The sequence below is a fragment of the Capsicum annuum genome, chromosome 5 (genome assembly GCF_002878395.1).
Source record: "Capsicum annuum cultivar UCD-10X-F1 chromosome 5, UCD10Xv1.1, whole genome shotgun sequence".
NCBI lineage: Eukaryota > Viridiplantae > Streptophyta > Magnoliopsida > Solanales > Solanaceae > Capsicum > Capsicum annuum.
In genome coordinates this window covers 168,989,068-169,010,784 of record NC_061115.1, presented here as the reverse complement: position 1 = coordinate 169,010,784, position 21,717 = coordinate 168,989,068, and positions in this window count along the sequence as shown.

Here is a 21,717-nt window from a genome sequence, read left to right as displayed (position 1 = left end):
TGAAGAACTGGATTTTATGAAAGGATTGCCTTCTACGCATTGACAACATGATTCAATTTAGGTTATCATGGATAGAATGACCAAGTTAGCTCATTTCTTTCTAGTTCATAACTAGTACTTAGCTAAGGATAATGCAAGGGTTTACTTAAGAAAGTTGGTTAAGTTGCCGTGATACCATTGTCTATCATTTCAGATAGAGGTAATCAGTTTACCTCTCACTTTTGGAAAGCTTTTTTGAATGGTTTTGGTACTCAAGTTCATATTAGTACAACTTTTCATCTTCAAAAGATGGTCAAGCAGAAAGGACATTCAAAACTTAGCAAAAATATTGAGGGCATGTGTTATTGACTTTAAAGATAGTTGGGATTACCACTTACCTTTGATTGAGTTTGCTTACAACAACAGTTATCACTCTATTATTCAGATGGCTTCATTTGAGGCTCTCTATGAAAGGAGATATAGATATCCTATTAGGTTGTTTAAGGTAGGTAAAGCTACTTTGATAGGTCCAGATGCAGTGTCAGATACGATGGAGAAAGTTGAATTGATTCAAGAGAGGTTGAAGGCATCCTAAATCCATTAGAAATCTTATGTAAACATGAGGATAGGGGATCTTTAGTTTGAGTATAATGCCCTAAGTCTGTACACCGGATGCTACACGGTGTTCATAATCACAAAAGACCACAAGCTAACCCATGACTGGTACCTGCTGTAATAACTGAATGATAATACTATAATATGCACAAATTAGGCAGAAAACATGCCATAATGTTCAATACTGAATATGGTATAACAATACCTAAACTGTAACATCTGTTTGAAAATACTCTAGTCTAAAAAATCCTCTAAACTATCTGAAATATGGAGTTGATGGTACAAGCCCCCAACTAACTCCAACTACTAAAAATTATACTGATAAACTGAAATACTGAAGAAAATAATCTTGTCCTCGAGTTATGAGGACTCACCACTAACTCTGACTACTGAAGATCTGAACTCTAAGGGCACTTGGGTACCTGTGCGTCTGAACCTATGATATAAGATATCATAGCGCAAGAGAAAAGTATGTGTCAGTACTTTGAATGTACTGGTATACTAAGTTAGGTAGGCTGAAATACATGGGTTCATATGTATGAATAATACTGACTGAATGACATAAACAAAACTGAATGAGAGTACATGCATGAATACGTATACTGTAACTGAGATCATGATAACATTGAATACTAAGTTTTGGATTATTGATTTATTGTTATCTGAGGTTACTGATACTGTATAACTGATAGCTCAATGACTGTATATGATAGTCCTGATTCTGTGGAACTGTGCTTAGTTTCGTACTAAATTGAGTGACTGTGTTTGATAGTCCTCAATATGTAGAACTGAATTGAGTTCTATACTGAGACTGAATCTAAAGCTAAACTATAGGAGGTAATCATCTAACCAACATGCTCCTTTCTAAATAGATTAAGGTCCAACCTGTAACCCAATTGGAAGGGTGTCCATACCATACCACGGGTAAAGACAAGCTGTAAGTTAACCTTCTTTGACAGAAAGCTCTTTCGTCAACCCTCGCTGGTAGGAAAACTCGAATGAGATGTATCAACCCTTATAATATCTGGTAGGAAGATATCTCAAACTATGCTGGCTACGTAGTTTTGTAATACAGGGATTGCTACTAAGGGTCAAACCCTCTGCTGGCAAGAATGCCCCCATCCCTGGGCTAGCTCGGTGTTAAATCCTACTCCCAACTGAATATACACTAAACTAATTTTTCTAGTTCATGCTAGGCTTGACTGAACTATTACTAAGTTTAGTAAGTTTTGTTGACTAACGGAAAACTACTGAATTTTGTTAGCTAACTAAGTTTACTAAGGTCTGAACTGAATACTGAACTAGACTGGACAAGATACTGAGTCTACTAAGTTTTCCTGAGTCCTGTAATAGACTGAGTGTACTACTGATCGTAACATGACTAAATTCTACTAATCGAGACATTACAGAGATTATTTGATAATTGACACTGGCTCTAGGTAAATCCAATTAAATAATACTCATGAATACACTTTAATTTCAAATCATGGAAATCATGAAATCAATCTACTTGAAGTTTAAAAGTGTTTCTTGGACTCCAAGGGTAGAAGGAACCCTTAGATGAGCACTTCACATACCTTGGTTGCTAAATTCTTGAAGAACAATGGTGAAATCTTGAGCCTTAACTTTGAAATTAAATTACCTATGGTTCTTGTTTTTGAGAAATTTGAGAGAATGTGAGTATATTTTGCTTAATGAGGGTGGAATCTCGTGTTTTAGGGCTGAATGGAGGTGGGAAAAAGACCCAAATACCCCTAAGGATGCGGCTTTTTAATGCCTGAAAACTAGATTATCAACGCATAAATCAATGCATCCCGTCATTGGCATCAACACAATGGCCAATGCGCCGTGTCGAGTTCACGTCAGTTCACTAGAATTTGAACTGAGCTGAGGGAAAAATTATCTACTGATACAATGGACGATGCGATGCATTGAAATTGTATTGACTCACTATTTTGGTCACTTGAACATGGTCTAAACGAGATCCAAAAAATCCCAAACTTGTCCGAGGACACCTACTGACATTCTTGATCATGAATCAATCTAAAGATCGATACTTTAAGGTCATAAGAGTTGTGAAATAGAGTTTCCAACTTACAAAGGCCAAAATAATACTAAGTATGAATACTTATCTAGAATTTTCTAAGTCTAGGGACCCCTTAGCCAGTTTAAAAGATTGAGTTGAGCTTAGAATTTTGTTGGGTCTTACAATATCTCCCCCTTGGGAACATTCATCCTCGAATGAGTCTGATTAAACTGAGAATACTGATAGACTGGATTTAGACACTAGACTGTATAACTAAAGAATGATTTCATGACTAAAATTAATGATATACTAAACTATCATACTGAACATACATATCTGATGCATGAGTACATAGCTAAATATGCTTCATGAATGCATGACTGGGATTACTGATAAGCTGAACTTATATACTGGACATGCATGTCTGATGCATGAGTACATGATTGAACTAATTCATGAATGCATGACTGAGTATGCAACGTTAATTGATACCTAGTCGGTAGCTATATCAGAACATAAGACTGAGTAAATTCAAAGGAAAGCTGTTACCTTGGGCTAAGTCTGAGCTTGCGGAGAAGACGTGAGGATACTTGGTCCGCATGTCTGCTTCTGCTTCCCAAGTAGCTCCCTCAACGGACTAATTTCGCCAAAGTACTTTGACTAGAGGGACTTCTTTGTTCCTCTGTCTGCAAATATGATAATCAAGGATTTCAACGAGAGTCTCTTCATAAGAGAGGTTGTTCTAAATACCTATGCCCTCTATAGAGACTACGACTGCTGGGTCACCAATGCATTTCTTAATGAAGGAGACATGGAACATTGGATACACTGAAGCTAAGTCTGAAGGCAACTCAAGATCGTAAACTACCTTTATAAAATGGTTGAGAATTTGGTAAGGATAGACATATCGGCGACTAAGTTTTCCCTTATTGCCAAACCTCTTCACTCCTTTTATAGGAGATATTTTCAAATGCATAGAATCACAATCTCAAACTCGAGATCCTTTTTGTGTACATCTTTGTACAATTTCTTTCTGCTCTAAGCTATCTTAAACCTTTCCCTGATCAACTAAACTTTCTCTAAGGTATCAAATACCAAGTTAGGACCTGCCACTACGGCCTCACCTACTTTAAACCAACCAATAGGAGATCTACACCTCCTTCTATAAAGTGCCTCAAACGGAGCCATCTGAATGCTGGAATGATAGTTGTTGTTATATGCAAATTCAATCAAAGGGAAGTAGTCATCCCAACTACCTTTAAAGACTATCGCATATGATCATAGCAATATCTTTTGAAGTATGAATGATCCTTTCTACTTGACCATTTGTCTAAGGGTGAAAGGTTGTTCTAAGGTAAACTTGGGTACCAAGAACCTTTGGGAATGCCTTCCATAAATGAGAGGTGAACTGGGTACCTTTATCTGAGTTAATGGACAACAAAACACCGTGCAATCTGACCAACTCCCTGATATATAGTTTGGCATAATCCTCAGCTAAATATGAGGTATGGACTGGTAGAAAATGAGCTGATTTGGTCATCTTATCTATAATGACCCAAATTAAATCATATTGGCGATGAGTACGAGGCAAACCCGTTACAAAGTTCATGTTCAGTTCTTCATATTTCTAGGTGGGAATAATGAACTCCTACATGGACCCACTTGGCTTTTGTTGCTCAATCTTAATCCGTTGACATGTTGAGCACTTAGCCACAAACTCTGCAATATCTCTCTTCATCCTCCTCTACTAATAGATCTCCTATAAATCATGGTACATATTATTGGCCCCTGGATGAATAGATTTGCGCCCACCATGTGATTCTGCAAGAATTTTCTTCCTCAAGTCATCTACACTTGGCATACATAGCCGACCCTAGTAGCACAAAACACCATCTCCCCTTTGGGTGAAAACCTCTACTTTTTGATCTCTAACTGACTCTTTCAACTTGACTAGATTGGGATCCCTATCCTACTTTTCCTTTACCTCGAAAACTAAGGATGATTCTACTCTATTCTGCACTCATACACTACCTTCTTTTGAATCAGCTAAGCGAATACCTAGTCGGGCAAGCTAATGAACTTCCTGAGCTAACTTATTCTTACCAAGCTCTACATGAGCAAAACTACCCATAGACATCCCACTAAGAATATCCGCCAATACATTGGCCTTGCCCAAAAGATACATAACACTCATGTCATAATCTTTCATAACTCTAACCACCTTCTATGATGGAGTTTTAAATATTTCTGAGAGAACACATATTGTAGGCTCTTATGGTCAGTGAACTCATCAATGTGCAACCCATACAAATAGTGCCTCAAAATCTTCAAGGCAAAAACTACTGCTGCTAACTCAAGATCATGAGTAGGATAGTTCTTTTCATGGGGCTTAAGTTGCCTAGAGGCGTAGGCTATGACCTTAATCATGAGTAGGATAGTTCTTTTCATGGGGCTTAAGTTGTCTAGAGGCGTAGGCTATGACCATACCTTTCTGCATACAAACAAACCCCAAACTGACTCTGGAGGCATCACAATATACCACAAACCCATCTAGTAAAGTCAGGACTTGAGCTATAGTAAATTGAGTCTTCAAATCCTAAAAACTCTTTTCACAAGAATCTGATCACTGGAATTTGACTTTCTTCAGATTCAATCTAGACATAGGGGATGCAATAGATGAATATCCCTCAACAAACCATCGGTAATAGCTAGCCAAACCTAAGAAAATCTACTAACCTTAGCCAAAATTCACACTTACGTAATTTGGAAAATAGCTAATGATTTCTGAGAGTCTGCAATGCAATTCTGAGATGGTCTGCATGATCATGCTCACTGCGGGAGTAGGCAAGAATATCATCTAAGAAGACTATAATGAACATGTTCAAGAACTGCTTAAACACATGGTTCATCAAGTCCATGAAAGTTGCTGGGGCATTGGTTAGACCTAATGACATAACTAAGAAATTGAAGTGACCATACCAAGTTCTAAAGGCTATTTTTGGGATGTCATATTCTCTGACTCTAAGCTGGTGATAGCCCGATCTGAGTCAATCTTGGAGAAGTTACTGGCACACTGAAGTTAGTTAAACAAGTCATCAATTCAGGGCAGTGGATACTTGTTCTTGACTATGAGTTTATTTAGCTGATGATAATCAATACATATTCTGAGAGAATGGTCTTTCTTATGCACGAATAATATTAGGACACCCTATGGGGACACACTAGATCTGATAAATCCCTTATCTAGGAGATCCTTTAACTATTCTTTTAATTCTCTAAGTTCTGTAGGTGCCATTCTATATAGTGGGATAGATATGGGCTAAGTATCTGGAAGAAGGTCTATTTTAAATTTGATTTCCCTTTTGGGAGGAACTATGGGGAGATCTTCAGGAAACACATCTGGGAATTCACATGCTACTGACACTGATTCAAGATTAGGGAGTTCTAAAATAGTGTCTTGTACTCAAATAAGATGGTAGATACATCCTTTAGATATCATTTTTCTTGCCATTAGGTAAGAAACAAGTTGACCCCTAAGTGCTGAAGTACTACCCCTCCACTCAAGGACGGGCTCATTCGGAAATAGAAACTGGACAATTCTATTTCTGTAGTCGATTAAGGTATAGAAGGAATAAAGCCAATACATGTCGAGAATAACATCAAAATCGATCATCTCTAATTCGAATAAGTCTGCTAAAGTGACTTTCTGAGATACCATAACCGGACAGTTCCTGTATACCCACTGAGCTATGATAGAATTACCCATTTGTGTAGAGACTGAGAAAGACTCTGATAGGGTTTTGGGGCTGACTGCAATGTCAATAGCTATATAAGGAGTAACAAAGAACAAAGAAGCTCATGGGTATAGCAAATCATAAATATATAAATGATAAACTTGTAAGGTACCAATGGCCACATCAGGGAACTCTCTTTATCTTGTCGGGACTGAAGTGCGTAGAGTCTGTTTGGGCGCTTCCCACTAGAGGCACTGGATGTGGCACCCTGATGATTTAGGCAACCGAACTGATCATGGGGACAGTTATGCTAACTCTGAGAACCCACCTAAGGACACGGTCTTACCCTATGGCCTAGTTTTCCACACCCAAAACACACATCACTATCAGCTCTACAGATACCCTAGGAGTTTTTACTGCACGGTTGACAAAGGGAATTGGTTTGGGCACTACTAACATGACCCTGGGGTTTAAGGCCTGATGCCCTATCTATGTTGCCATCTTTAAATTTTGACATAGGAGCACTGGCTGAGGACGGAGCTAGAACTAAGGATTTCAGGAAGAACTGAGAATGAATCCCACCCTCTTACTTAGGTTAAGTGAAGTTAAAACTAGCTATTCTCACTCTCTTGTTCTCCTTCTCTTTCTCTTTATTCTTAGACTCCTCCATCTGCTGAGTATGGACCATGAGCCTAGATATGTCTATCTCCTTAATCAATATTGTGTTCCTATACTCTTTGACCATACTATTAGACACGCATAACACAAACTTACTCATCTTAGATCTACTATCTTCTACCACATGAAGAGTGTATCTGGCTAATTGAGTAAACTTAAGAGAATAATCTTGCACCATCATGTTGCCCTACTTCAGATTTATAAACTCTCAAACCTTCACTTCTCTCAACTATAGCGGGAAGAACCTATCCAGAAATGCAATAGCAAACTTCTCCCATTCAATGGACCCTACATATGCGGCCTTTTATGCTTTCCACCGATTAAACAATGAGTGTACCATATCCTGTAACTGATATACGGCTAACTCGACACTCTCAGCAATAGTCACTCCCATAATATCTATAACTTTTCGCACCTAATTAAGAAATTCTAGAGTGTCTTCATCTGATTTAGACTCAGTAAAAGATGGAGGGTTCATTTGGGTGAAATCGCAAATCTTTGCAGTAGCAATATTGGCCACTGGGTTGGTCAGAACGGCAGTTGGACGTTCATTCTAGGCTACCACAGAATGAGCTAAGGTGTTGAAAGATGCTTTAAACTTAGCGTGGGAGACATTCATCCAGAGGATCTGGCTGGACGGGTAGGGGTTGTGGATAGTCTCCCATTCCTCTTCCCTTAGTCCTCTCTGAAGGTATGTTCTGTAAATGGGAGAGAGACTTGGAATAGACATAGATTTTAACTAAAGCTCATGCTTACTCACAAGATATGAGTAGACCTGGAATAGATATAGATTTGAACTAAAGCTCATGCTTACTCACAAGATATGAGTACTAAAAGAAGAAAACTTTTTATTAAGAACCTAATAGACTCCTGTCCATAAGTGTGGTACACTACACAACCATGCATAAGAATCTACTAGATCCGGCTTTCAGACTTTCTAGGACTCTTTTGAACCTCGGGCTCTGATACAAAGTTTGTAACGCCCCGAGTTTGTACCTCAGACGCTATATGGTGCTCATAATCCCTAAGGACCATAACCTAACCCATGACTAGGACCTACTATAATAATTGAATGATTATACTGTAATATGCAAAAATTAGGTAGAAAACATGTTATAAGGTTCAATACTGAAATAAAACTAAATACAGTATAACAATACCAAAACAGAAACATCTATCTGAAAATACTCTAGTCTGAAAAAGCCTCTAAACTGTCTAAAATATGGAGTTGATATGACAAGCCCCCAACTAACTCCAACTACTAAAAACTGTACTGATAAACCAAACTACTAAAGAAAATAATCATGTCCTCGAACTATAATGACTCACCACTAACTCTGACTGCTAAAGATTTGAACTGCTAAGGGTGCTTGGGACCTCGTGCATCTGAACCTATGATATAAGACATTATAGAATAAGAGAAAAGTATGCATTGGTACTTTGAATGTACTGGTATGCTAAGTGAGGTAGACTAAAATGCATGGGTTCATTTGCATGAACAATACTGACTGAATGACATGCATATAATTGAATGAAAGTACATTCATGAATACATATATTGTATATGAGAACTTGATAACACTAAATACTGAGTTTTGAATTACTGATTTACTGATATCTGATGTTACTAATACCGTATAACTAATAATTGAATGATTGTATTTGATAGTCCTAATTATGTGGAACTATGATGAGTTCTATACTGAACTGAGTGACTTTATCTAACATTCCTGAATCTGTAGAACTAAACTGAGTTCTATACTGAGATTGAATCTAAAACTGAAACTATGGTAGGTAATTATCTAACTGACATGCCCCTTTCTAAATAGATTGAGGTCCAACCTGTAACCCCAGTATGAAGGGTGTCAATACCGTGCCACTTGTAAAGACATGCTGTGAGTTAACCCTCTCTGACAGGAAACTCTTTCTTCAACCCTCACTGGCAGAAAAACTCAAATGAGATGTAACAACCCTTATATTATCTAATAGGAAGATATCTCAACCTACGCTGGCTATGTAGTTCTGTAACACAAGAATTCTTACTAAGGGTCAAACCCTCTACTAAAGGGATTGCCCCCATCCCTGGGCTAGCTCGATACTGAATCCTACTCCCAACTAAATAGATACTGAACTATTTTTCCTAGTTCATACTTGGATTGACTGAACTATTACTAAGTTTACTGAGTTTTATTGACTGACGAAACACTGCTGAATTCTGTTAGTTGACTGAGTTTACTGAGGTATGAACTGAATACTGAACTAGACTGGACATGATACTAAGTCTACAGAGTTTTCCTGAGTCCTGTAACTGACAGAGATTACTACTGATCATACCATGATTCAATTCTACTGATCGGGGTATTACTAAGATTATTCTGTAACTGACACTGGTTCTAGGTAAACAGTTAAATTGTCGGGTATTAAATACCCTCAGGACTCGATAGCAAGAAAAGTAAAGCATCAATGATCTTGTATAGGATAAAAATACAGACTTATTCATAATGTATCTATAAAGGTATTTTATCAATCACTTGCATGGCATTAACTAGTCTACATACTAGCTTGATATAATCTTATTATTACATTCACATGATCAGTTCACCAAACACTTGGATGGCATAGTATATATATATAATACTAAACAACATGTGAGCATCATGATTCAATTCCAAATTCATAATTCCATGGGTTTCAACAAGAATTCACATGACAAATCACACATTCAAATAACTCTACATCAATCTTGTAATAAATTATTAAATAGAAAACTTAATTAAATAATACTCATGAATACACTTTAATTCCAAATAATGGAAATCATGAAATCAATCTACTTGAAGTTTAAAAGAGTTTCTTGGACTCCAAGAGTGGAAGGAACCCTTGGATGAACACTTCACATACCTTGGTTAATAAATTCTTGAAGAATAATGGTGAAATCTTGATCCTTGGCTTTGAAATTAAATCACCTAGGGTTCTTTTTCTTCAGAAATTTGAGAGAAAGAGAGTGTATTTTGCTTAATAAGGGTTGAATCTCGTGTTTTAGGGCTGAATAGCGGTGGAAAAAAGATCCAAATACTCCTAAGGACGTAGCTTTTTAATGACTAAAAACCAAACTATTGACGCGCAGACTGACGCACTGCATCATTGGCATCAACATGATGGCCTACGCGCCACTTTAAGTCCGCATTTGTTCACTAGAATTTGCAATGAGCTGAGGGAAAAACTATCAGTCGATGCGATGGAAGACACAACATTTCGAGATCGCATCGATACACTATTTTGGTCACTTTAACATGGTCTAAATGAGGTCCAAAATATCCAAAACTTATCCGGGGACACCTACTGATATTCCTTATCAAGTTCAATCTAAAGATCGATACTTTAAGGTCATAAGAGTCGTGAAATACAGTTTCCAACTTATGAAGGCCAAAATAATACTAATTCTGAATACTTAGCTAGAACTTTCTAAGTTTGAGGACGCCTTAACAAGCTTAAAAGACTCAGTTGAGGATAGGATTTTTGGGGTCTTACATTGAGATTGGTGATTTTGTCAATTTTAAGATTTCACCTATGAAGGGAGTGAAAAGATTTGGTAATAAGGGGAAACTTATCCCCTATTATGTTGGCCCATATAGAATCTTGAGTCGTTTTAGGAAAGTAGCTTATGAGCTAGTGTTGCCTGTAGATTGGGAGTCAGTATATCCAGTATTTTATGTTTCTTTGTTAAAGAAATATATTGGTGATTCATCTATAGTCGTTCCTGTAGAAGATATGGATATTAAGGATAGACTTTCTTATAAAGAAGTTCCAGTTAAGATACTTGAGCGTCAGATTCGTAGAGTAAGGAACAAAGAAGTTCCCTTATTTAAAGTTCTTTGGCGGAATAAGTCTGTTAAGGAGGCTACTTGGGAAGTATAAGTAGATATGTGAACCAAGTATCCTAATATTTTCTCCACAAACTCAGATTCAGCTTGAGGTAACGATTTATCCTTAGATTGACACTGTCCAGTACTCAGTTTCAGCGATGTAACCATTTTTATGTCATTACATGCATTCACGAATTTAGTTTAATTCATGTATCATGTTTTAGACTCAGTTGTGTAATCATGTTCCAAGTCATGCATGTTCAGTATGTGATCCAGATTATCTTAGTACAGAACTCTTAGTCTAACTAGTCTCATTTGAGGATGAATATTCCCAAAGGGGAGAGATATTGTAACACCCCATATCATATCTTGGCTCAATTTATCTCACAATTGCATGTTAAGGGGTCCAAGCCTTGGAAATTTCACTTTAGGGGACTTAGTCATTTTTAAGACCCCTAAACTTTGATTATTTTATTTTTAACCTTTCTAACCTTGGGACATTGATATTTGAGTTGATTTCATAATTGAGGTTGTTCAAAGTATTTCTCAGGTGAGTTTAAGAATTTTTGTATGAGCCTAGGGGCATGTTTGGAAAACCAAAATAGTTGAACCATTGGGATAAGCGGGCGTCACCCCCTCCAGTCCATCAGGTTAAGGCAAGCACCACCCCCTGCGGTCCACTACTCTAAAGTGGGCGCTGCCCAGACTAGTCCACCGCTACAATGCCTGTATCACCCCTCCCTATTCTGTCCAACTTTGTTCTTGACATTTTAAGGGTATTTGGGTCAATTCCCTTCACCTAATTTTCCCGTAACATGAATTTGGGACTCCCAAGAAGTATTCTTTGCCTTTTACTCACAAATCTTCTCAAGAAAAGCCCTCTTTCTTCCCCAAGAATAAACCCTAACTCTTTCACAAGAAATCAAGGAACTAGAGCTTCAAGTTCAAGAATTCTCAAGGAATCTTCAAGAATTCTTCTAGTGACGTATGTGGGATGTTCATCCATAGGCCCCTTTTACCCATGGATCCCAAAATCCTTTTTTGGTTTAATTAATAAGCTTATAATTTTTCTTGATGAAATAAATCTATGAATCTCTTATTAATTCAATTTCAATTTTTGGTTACAAATGTTTTTAGTAAGAATGGGTCATATCATACTTTAAGTGTTGCAGTTCCCATTTCATGATCAATTGATTTTAGGATTAGCTCTCAAGTTATGAATTTACCCATGTAATCATGTTGTTTTCCACATGTTTAAGGCATTCCTATGTCTAAGTTTATGATATTACATGTTTGATGAAATTCCCATATTTTGGTTCTTTGAACTGTGATTTCATACTACAGTATTTCAAGTTTGATATTGTATTTTATAATTATTCAGTGCTGGTGGGTTATGAACACCTGATACCTAGTTTTTTTACATGATTTCAGTGTCTCAAAAATTATTTCAATTGAACCATGAGTATTATCATTCAATAATATAATATGATCAGACCATGATAAGAACCATCAATTGTATGTTCAGTTGTATCTAATTCAGCTTAGTCCAGTATTAATGTCAGTTTAGTAGGGGGTAGGATTTAGCACCGAGAGAACCTAAGGATGGGGGCTTACCTGTCAATTAGGACAGGGCCCTTAGTAACAATCCCTAAGTTCTAGAACTACATTTCCAGTATAGGATTATGAGATGCCACCCACCAATTTAGGACTGACACACTCTTAGGGGTCACTCTCTAGCTTAGGATTGACTTTCTAGTCCTTTGGGACATCATATTAGTTGATCCATACAGCCAGTGTTGGTACCAATGGAACGATACTGATACCCTTCGAACTAGGGTTTTAGTTTGGAACCCGATTAGCTCTAATTAGGGCATATTCGTTAGATGATACCTCCCATTGTCTCAGTACAATATTTTGTATATTTTAGTTCAGGTTTGGTTGACCAAGTGTATAGAACCTTAGTTATTTAGTTATACAGATTTAAGTAATTTAGCTTACAGACTATTTTAGAAACATATTTATACTTGGTCTTGCATTCACAAACCTTATATAATAATGCATTTATATTTAGTTATTCCCATGCATTTAAGCCAATCCTCATCTCATATACTAGTACATTCAAAGTGTTGACCTCATATTATTCTTTGCACTATATTGTTTTATAACAAATGTCCGGACACTTAGTTTTGCGACTACTCTTAAATAGCTCAACGACATTCAGCAGCAGTGCTCATAGCAGGTACTGGCTCATGTGTTAGCTTGTGGTCACTTGTGACCATAATCACCATTGTTGCAACTAGGGTGTACCCTCAGGTCATAACACAACCACAGGCATAAGTGGATCAATAGTACACTTACAACTTTGACTGGTGATAGCTAGGCAGTAATTATCATCTTCAGATTCTTAATGGTATTGCTATAAAGAGTGCTCGATTGATAGTAATTCAATATACCTGACATCTACCCAAATATCTGCTCAAGTTACTAAATTATTGTAGTATGCGATTTTACTGTCTCAATCAATTCTGATCAGTTTTCCTTAATCTCCTCAAGGCATCTCTCTTGGCTCTCTGAACCCTTAAGAAGATTAGAGATTGATGCTTCCTTTAAAGATTTAGCATCACGGTTCCCCAGTGGTACATAAATACCACTCTTCGCCTTATAATCATCCTTTCTCCTCCAATCACCATCACGATCTCTATTCTTGTCCCCATACCTTTCTCTATAGTATTTTTACCTTGATTTCCTTGCCTAAAATTGTAAGTGTTTTGGATAGACCTTGGCCCTTAGCTCAAAAATTTGCCATTTCTCTAACGAAGTACTTGTCCTTAATATCAGACCTATCATGTATAGAATATTTACCTCATGCACCCACTATATTTACCTTTTATGCTCTAATAGTTGTAAATTACTTAGAAAGAAACCCAATCTCAGTCCTCAGTTGTGCTAACTCTTGAGAAACTATCATGTGTAAAGCTTTCTACTCACTTGAAGCACCAATATCATAAGTACCAGTTGACTTTTCTACTTCCAAAGTATGCCACCCTAGGTTGGTTTTAGCAATTTGGTCTAATATTTTCGGAGCCTATTCCCAATGATGACTTATGAAAGCCCCACCCATAATATTACTAGCCATAGTCATAGTATTTGTATTCAAAGATCTATAGAATATCTCCAGTAAGTTTCTCCTTGAAATCCTGTGACTGGGAACATTCATCAACTTTTATTTAACCTCAACTATGTCTCATATAGTGCATATAAATGTAACTATTAGACATTATAAATCTCATTCTTCAATTGCAACATTCTAAAGGGATGAAAAAATTGGTCTAAAAATTGTGTTCTCAACTCACTCCAAGTGGTAATGGACCTATGAGGTATCTCTCTAACCATAACTTCACTTTACCTATAAGAGAGAATGGGAAAAACCTAAGTCTTAGAGCCTTCTAACTCATCCCTAATATATTATATAAAGTGTAAATCCCAACATAGTTAATAATGTGCATATTTGCATCATCAGTAGACAAACTGGGAAACACTCTCTTCAAATTAAGAAACTAAATCATTGCACTCATAATGTCAAATTTCATTTCTTAGGGCAACTCTAGAGAAATGATATCTCTTATCTTAGTTGGTTCAACATACCCCAAATCTTATTTCTAATCATCATAAACTAGTAAGTATTGATATGTGGGTGGTTGAACTCCAACCCTTCTAAGTTTGTCCCTGTCGAGGGCTGCTCGATGATCTTCTACTTGTCTAACTCTTTCCACTTCAATAGTTACATGATAGGCAGCTGCTAATCTCATATTTTCTTTGGCTATTAATCAAACATTAGTTTGTCTGGAAGTTTCTTAAATATCATGTAGAGGTGCCTAAATTGATGCATTTGGATAATTATAAACCCCTTTGTGCCAGGCTCCATGATCAAGTCCTCTCCTCTTTCCATCTTATAACCTGTCGTAAGGTCCATTCAAGCTCAAGATCTAATGGAATTAGTGGATTTCCTTGACTCTAAGTATTGGTCATACACTAGCATGTGCCTAAGAAATTATAGATAAATGAAAACCAACAACTTTAACAAAGTCAATAAATCAATCCATAACTGTATTTTCCAACAATGGTGCCACAATTTGATGTTGCCAAATTACACCTCCCCAAAAGTATCACGTGATCACTTGTTAAATATAGAACCTAACAAGGTTGGGGTCTATCCCATAGGGGAAAAGATAGAAATCTATCATGAGCTTGCTGATGTAATCAGAAAGCATAAAAAGTAAATAGAGGGTTTTGTGATAACAATAGTAATAGTAACAATGTTTAGGCAAGTAAGGTTATTATCAAAATGAAATGATCACTAGGATTGTGTTCCCCCTGACTTTAAAACTCTGAACACTTATCATGCTTGTTAAACTATCTCAGTGCCTTACATGCAAAACCTAATAAGTTATGCATCACTTTCTCATTCCTCGACCTTAGTTTGGGTGAATTTCACTCATCTCATCTCTCTCTCTCTTAGAGTGTTGTATTACTAACCCTTGTTCTAGATCTATGGTTTACTATTTCCTCTTGGTCTCAAGTTAATTTAATTATGGTTGATATCTTTAAATTACTGTTGTGATCTTTTTTCCTAATCACTACCTCTCTCTCAAGTTAGTATCAAGTACATGTGTATTCCTAATGTTTACAACAATTGAGAAAGCAATCAAGGAAAAGTAAAACCCCAATACATGTAAGAACACCAATTTAGAATGACTTTGTACTTTCTCTATTTTGCTAATCCATTGGATACCCACAACCCTGGCTATGGGGTTTAGCTGCGTAGAGTTGTATGAACACACATAGAATTCATAGATCAAAACATATTAATGAACTTATGAATAATAAGAATGAAAACCAAAATCTCAAATTAATATTAAACCTAAAAAACCAAGAACAATAACTCCAAGATCAATAATGTATCTCAGAACTCAATACAATGCTAAAAGTGTATAAAGTGCATAAAAGTGCATAAAATAATAACTAAACATATAATGAGTATTTATAGATAAATCAGAAAACCTATCCTAAACAAAGTAGGAAATCAGAGTCTGCACCACCCTACGACCCCACTACGGGTTGTAGGTTGTACCGTCGGGGCATAAGTATAATCATGGGAATCATAGAAATCTTTAGGCTGTAAAAAACCTACATACGAGGCTACCTATGGTCTGAAGGTAGTACCTACGCCTAGTAGGTTGGGGCATAGGAGTTGGAGTAAGTCATCAACTCTTAAAACATAGGACCATCAACCTACATGGCCAACCTACGTGCCCGTATGTAGGCTCATAGGTAGCTTTCTAGCTACCCTTCATCATTTTTTCTCCTTCTCTACTCTGAAATATGTTTTCCTACAAAATTAATACAAAAGCACATCACATCTAAAACAATACCTACGTATCTACATAATTTTCTTTTTTTAAACATTAAAAGTGTCATGAAAATATGTCACATCAAGCCCCTGGGGGCATACCTTATATCAAAATGCATTTATAGTTTTATGTATGAATTTATAGCAATGACTATGTATGAATTCATAGCAAGGAGTATTTAAGAAACATACACTTTATACTTGCCTCAAATTGCCTTCAATACGCAATTCTGTGATCATTTGTATTACATATAGGTTAAATACATCACCTAGTAAAATTTTAGGATCTATATTATAATAAATTCTTTCATGGACATTTTATGATGAACTAATAAAGTTGGAGCATAAATTAAAATTTCATGTCTTATAAATGTTACTTGTTTACTCATACTTCTCTCACTTTGGAATTTGATTCATATTAGCTTCTGGACTTGTCTAGATATTATTCTATCTTTTTTATACCAGTACATGTTGTTTAGGTACTAATATCTTAAGGGGAACTATGTTTTATTGATATAGGCTCATATCCTCATGATAGTAGACATCTACGTTAGGCCCTATTTACATTTTTAGTTGATATTTTGGTGAGCCTCATCTCTCTCTAGCTCTAGTCTAAGTCTAGTATTTTTTATCATATTTATAGGTCTTTAGTTGGGTATGTTGGGCCTTGCCAACTAGTCATTCAGAGTATAGCGTGTTAAGCAGGTTAGAATCTTTATGGACATCATGCAGTATTGTATAGTCTAGTTTTTGTTAATATAACTCCCTCATGCTCGTTATTATACCATAATCTCATATTTATCATAGAATTCTTTTAAAGTTAGTTTATACAATTTTTGTTTGTTATTATCATTTTAGGGCATGACAAACTTGGTATCGAAGCCTAAGTTCAGTTGTCCTAGAGAGTTTATGAGGTCGTGTTTAGTGGAACCTTACTTATAGATATGTTGAGCACCAGTTGTATAATTAAGGGACTTCATACACATTTACGAACTTTACCTTATATTATAATCTAGATCATATAGTATAGCTAAGTCATAGAAAGTTACTTCTAACTCATATTCTACTTATTTATGATACAGATCTTGTTTGCTACTAATAAGGATAAAGCATCCCAGATAGCCACTACTAGAACCACTCAAGGGGAACTATTATAGCACAATCTCCTATATTTGTGAACAAAATAAGATTCAAGAAAGTTTGAGGGGTTTTATGCTTCTAGGTTATCAAATGCCCAAGCCAGAATGATCTACAGGGATTTTTACAACTTCAGTAGTTCTAATAGCTATTCATATCCCACCACCAAGTGCCTCAAACTAGTATCTCAAAGAAGCAATACAACTGCTCACACAGTTGGTAGTTGCCTAGGCCTAGAGAAAAAATATGGATGTAGTTACTTCTACTCAAGGAGGGGTAGCCGAATCTAACATCAAAGATTTCCTCCAAATGAATCCACCAGAATTCATAGGTTCTAATATTGTAGAGGAACCTTAGTAGTTCATTGATGAGACTCATAGAATTTATAAGGTAAAAGGGGTATCAGACATAGATACGATCAGGATGCTTTCCCAGCGGTCTGGACAGACTTTGCAAAGGCCTTCATAGATCATTTCATGCCATTAAAGCTTAAAAAGGGAAGGGTGGATGAATTTATATCTTTTAAAGTAGGGTAATATTAGTGCAAAGGAGTACTGTTTGTAGTTTACACAATTGTCTAGATTTACTCCAATGTTGGTTAGCACACAAACATAACAGATTATCAATTCATGAATAGCCTCATGGGTCCCTTGAAGGATCTACTTTCTATTGCTAATATGAATAAATATTTAGATATAGCAAGGATTATGTCACATGCTTAGAAATTAACAAAAATAAGGATAATCATATTGTAAATTAAGAGAGAGAACGGAGTAAGAGAGATAAGATGGCCAGTCAATAGCAAAAAAGTAGTGAAGCTTTCACTAGTAATGGGCCACCAAGGCAAACCCAGTAAGTTATGCATTCTATGTCTAATTCTCTAACTCATCTTTTGAGGCACAAGTATGAGCAAGGTCAAATATCTTAACCACCAGCTTACGACCTTAGAGGGGTACCAGTCGAGGATTATAAACCTCGACCTATATGCAAACAGTGCGGATGAGCACATGGAAGGAAGTGTCAGTGTGGTTCAATACTTATTATTGGTGTTGTATAGAGGTTTATATGGTATGAGATTATCCATAACTTAGAGATAAAGGTAGAGGTGAACAATCACAGCCTATAAGGTCTACATTAGCCTCATCGTCATTAGTTCCTTCTTCTTCCAGTCCTCAAGAACAGTAGGCAAAGGATATGGTAGGGATAGAGAGACTTGTTTGAGTGCTATCCCAAACCATATATACATACTAGCTGGTCGGCGAGATTCAGAGGCATCTATAGATATGGTCACAGGTACCTTAGTTATCTTTTCACGTGTTACATATGCCTTCATAGAATTAGGATCTACCCTATCATATGTTACTTTATTTATTTCAATGAAGTTTAGAATAGACCCAAAGTTGTTAAACAAACCATTTGTTGTATCGACTCTATTACGAGATTTTATCATAGCTAAATGAATCTATTATGATTGTGTGGTGACTGCATATGGTCGTGCTATATTAGCTAATCTAATTGAACTTGAAATGGTCGACTTCGATGTAATTATGGGTATGCATTACTTATCCTCATATTATACTACAACTAATTGTCAAGCCAAGATAGCCCGATTTTATTTCCCAAGAACGCCAATCATTGACTGGAAAGGTGATTCTATGATGCCTAAAGGGAGGTTTATTTCCTTTCTTAAAGAACGAAGCTTATTGCAAAGGAGTGTTTGTATCACCTATTCTTAGTAGAATACTTTAAAGCTAAAAAAATAAGTGTTGACTCTCCAATATGTACTAGTGATGAATAATTACTCAGATATATTTCCTAATGAACTTCCTAGATTACCTCCTATTAGAAAGATTGATTTTAGTATTAATGTGTATCTTGATAATCAGTTGATATCAATTCTACCTTATAGAATGATGCCTATAGAATTGAATGAGCTAATAGATAGTTAAAATACTTAACTTGATAAATGATTCATTCAAACTAGTATATTACCTTGGGGTGCACCAGTATTTTTTGTGCAGAAAAAAGATTGCGCATTACGAATATGTATAAATTACTAGTAGCTAAACAAAGAGACAATAATGAATAAGTACCCTCTTCCCCAAATAGATTATTTATGAAATTAATTTCAAGATCTAAATGCTTTTCAAAGATCAACTCGAGGTCCGGTTATCACCGGTTAAGTATTCATAAAGTAGATATTCCCAAGAAAACCTTTTAGGACAATATATGGGTACTTTGAGTTCTTTTTCATGCCATGTCGACTGATGATTGCTCCAGCAACCTTTATAGACATGATGAAAAGGATTTTTGAACCCTTTATTAACATGTACGTGATTGTATTTATAGATGAAATTTTGATATATTCACGTAATGAAGTTAATCATGTAGATCATTGAGGTCAGTATTATAAAGACTCAGAGAGCACAAGTTGTATGCTAAGTTCTCTAAGTGTGAGTTCTAGTTAACCACAATATCTTTTCTTGGGAATTTGGTATTTGTGGAAGGCATTATATTAGATTTTCAAAGGACAGAAGTCATAAGAAATTAGCCTCAACCAACCACTCCTATAGAGGTACATATTTTCTTAGGGATAATTGGTTACTATAGGAGATATATGAAGGGATTTTCCTCTATATCTTCTCCATTGACTAAGTTGACATAGAAAGTAGTTAAGTACTAGGCTTGTGAAAAAAGTTTCCAAGAGCTGAAACCTATATTTGCTACAGCTCTAGGATTAGCCTTACCAGAGGGAATTAAAGGAGAAGTTGTGTATTGTTATGGTTAAATTATTGGCTTGGGTTGTATCCTAATGCAGTATGGAAAAGTTAGAATGTATGATTCTCGACAGTTGAAGAATCATGAACAAAATTATCCCACTCATGACTTAGAGCTTACAGTAGTTGTATTTGTGCTGTAAATATGGTTCCACTATTTATATGGAGTTCATGTTGATATTTTTACAGATCATAAAATTCTTCAAAATCTATTCCAGTAGAAAGAGTTAAATCTAAGGTAGAAAAGGTGGTTAAAATTATTGAAAGACTATGATATAAATCTTATCTATCATTTGGGCAAAGGTAACATAGTAGTTGATGCTCTTAATTGACTATCCATATGTAGTCTATCATATTGTCACCTATTTAGTGTTAATTAGCTTGAGATGTTCATAAATTAGCCAGCCTTAAAGTCCATTATATGGATTCTAAAGATGGTGGCATTGTGGTACACAATGCAATCGAGTCATCACTTGTGGAATTGGTGAAATAAAGGCAATATGAATACCCCTTATTACTCCAATATAAGGAATGAATTTAACAATATTGATTCATGACTATTGAACTAGAAGGCGATGGCACTTTGAGGTGTCAAGGTAGATTATGTATACCTGATGTAAATGGGTTGAGACAACAAAATATGGTTGAAGCACCTTGTTCCTATTATTCAATCTACCCTATCTCTACAAATATGTATCATGATCTTAAAGAGATCTACTAAGGAATGACATAAATAAATATATAGCAAAATATATGGCATAGTGCTTCAATTATCAATAATTGAAGACAAAACATCAAATACCTGGTGTCCTAACTCAAATCTTTAGTATTCTAATGTGGAAATGGGATACTATTAATATGGATTTCATCATAAGCTTACCTTATTCTTATAGAAAACATGATTATATTGGGTGATAGGTGATCAGCTAGAGAAATTAGTGTATTTCCTTCCTATTAAGTCTACTAGAACGAATGAAGATTATGCCAAGTTATATGTAAAGAAGATTATTTACCTACATGGGAACTTGATGTCCATTATTTTAGATAGAGGCTCCCCATTTAAAGTCCATTTTTAGAGATCATTCAATGGTTAGTTTGAAGTAGGCAAGACATAGGTATTAGGTCTAGATATTGTCCATCAAGCCATTAAAAAGGTTAAATTGATACTAGAGAGGCTGAATACTAATCAAAGTAGACAAAATTCATATGGAAATGTACAATGTAGAGATTTAAAGTTTCGAATTAATGATTTGGTATTCTTGAAGGCGTTACCTATAAAAGGTGTCATGCAATTTGGGACAAAATGTAAGTAAAGTCCTAGGTATATTGGTCCCTATAGAGTTATTGCAAAATTAGCCATGTAGCCTAGGAGTTAGAATTACCTTAAGAGTTAGCTATAATGCATCCCATCTTCCATGTGTCTATGCTACTTAAATTCTTAGGAGAGCACTCACATGTCATCCCCATAGAGGGGATTGACCTTGATGGAGACTTA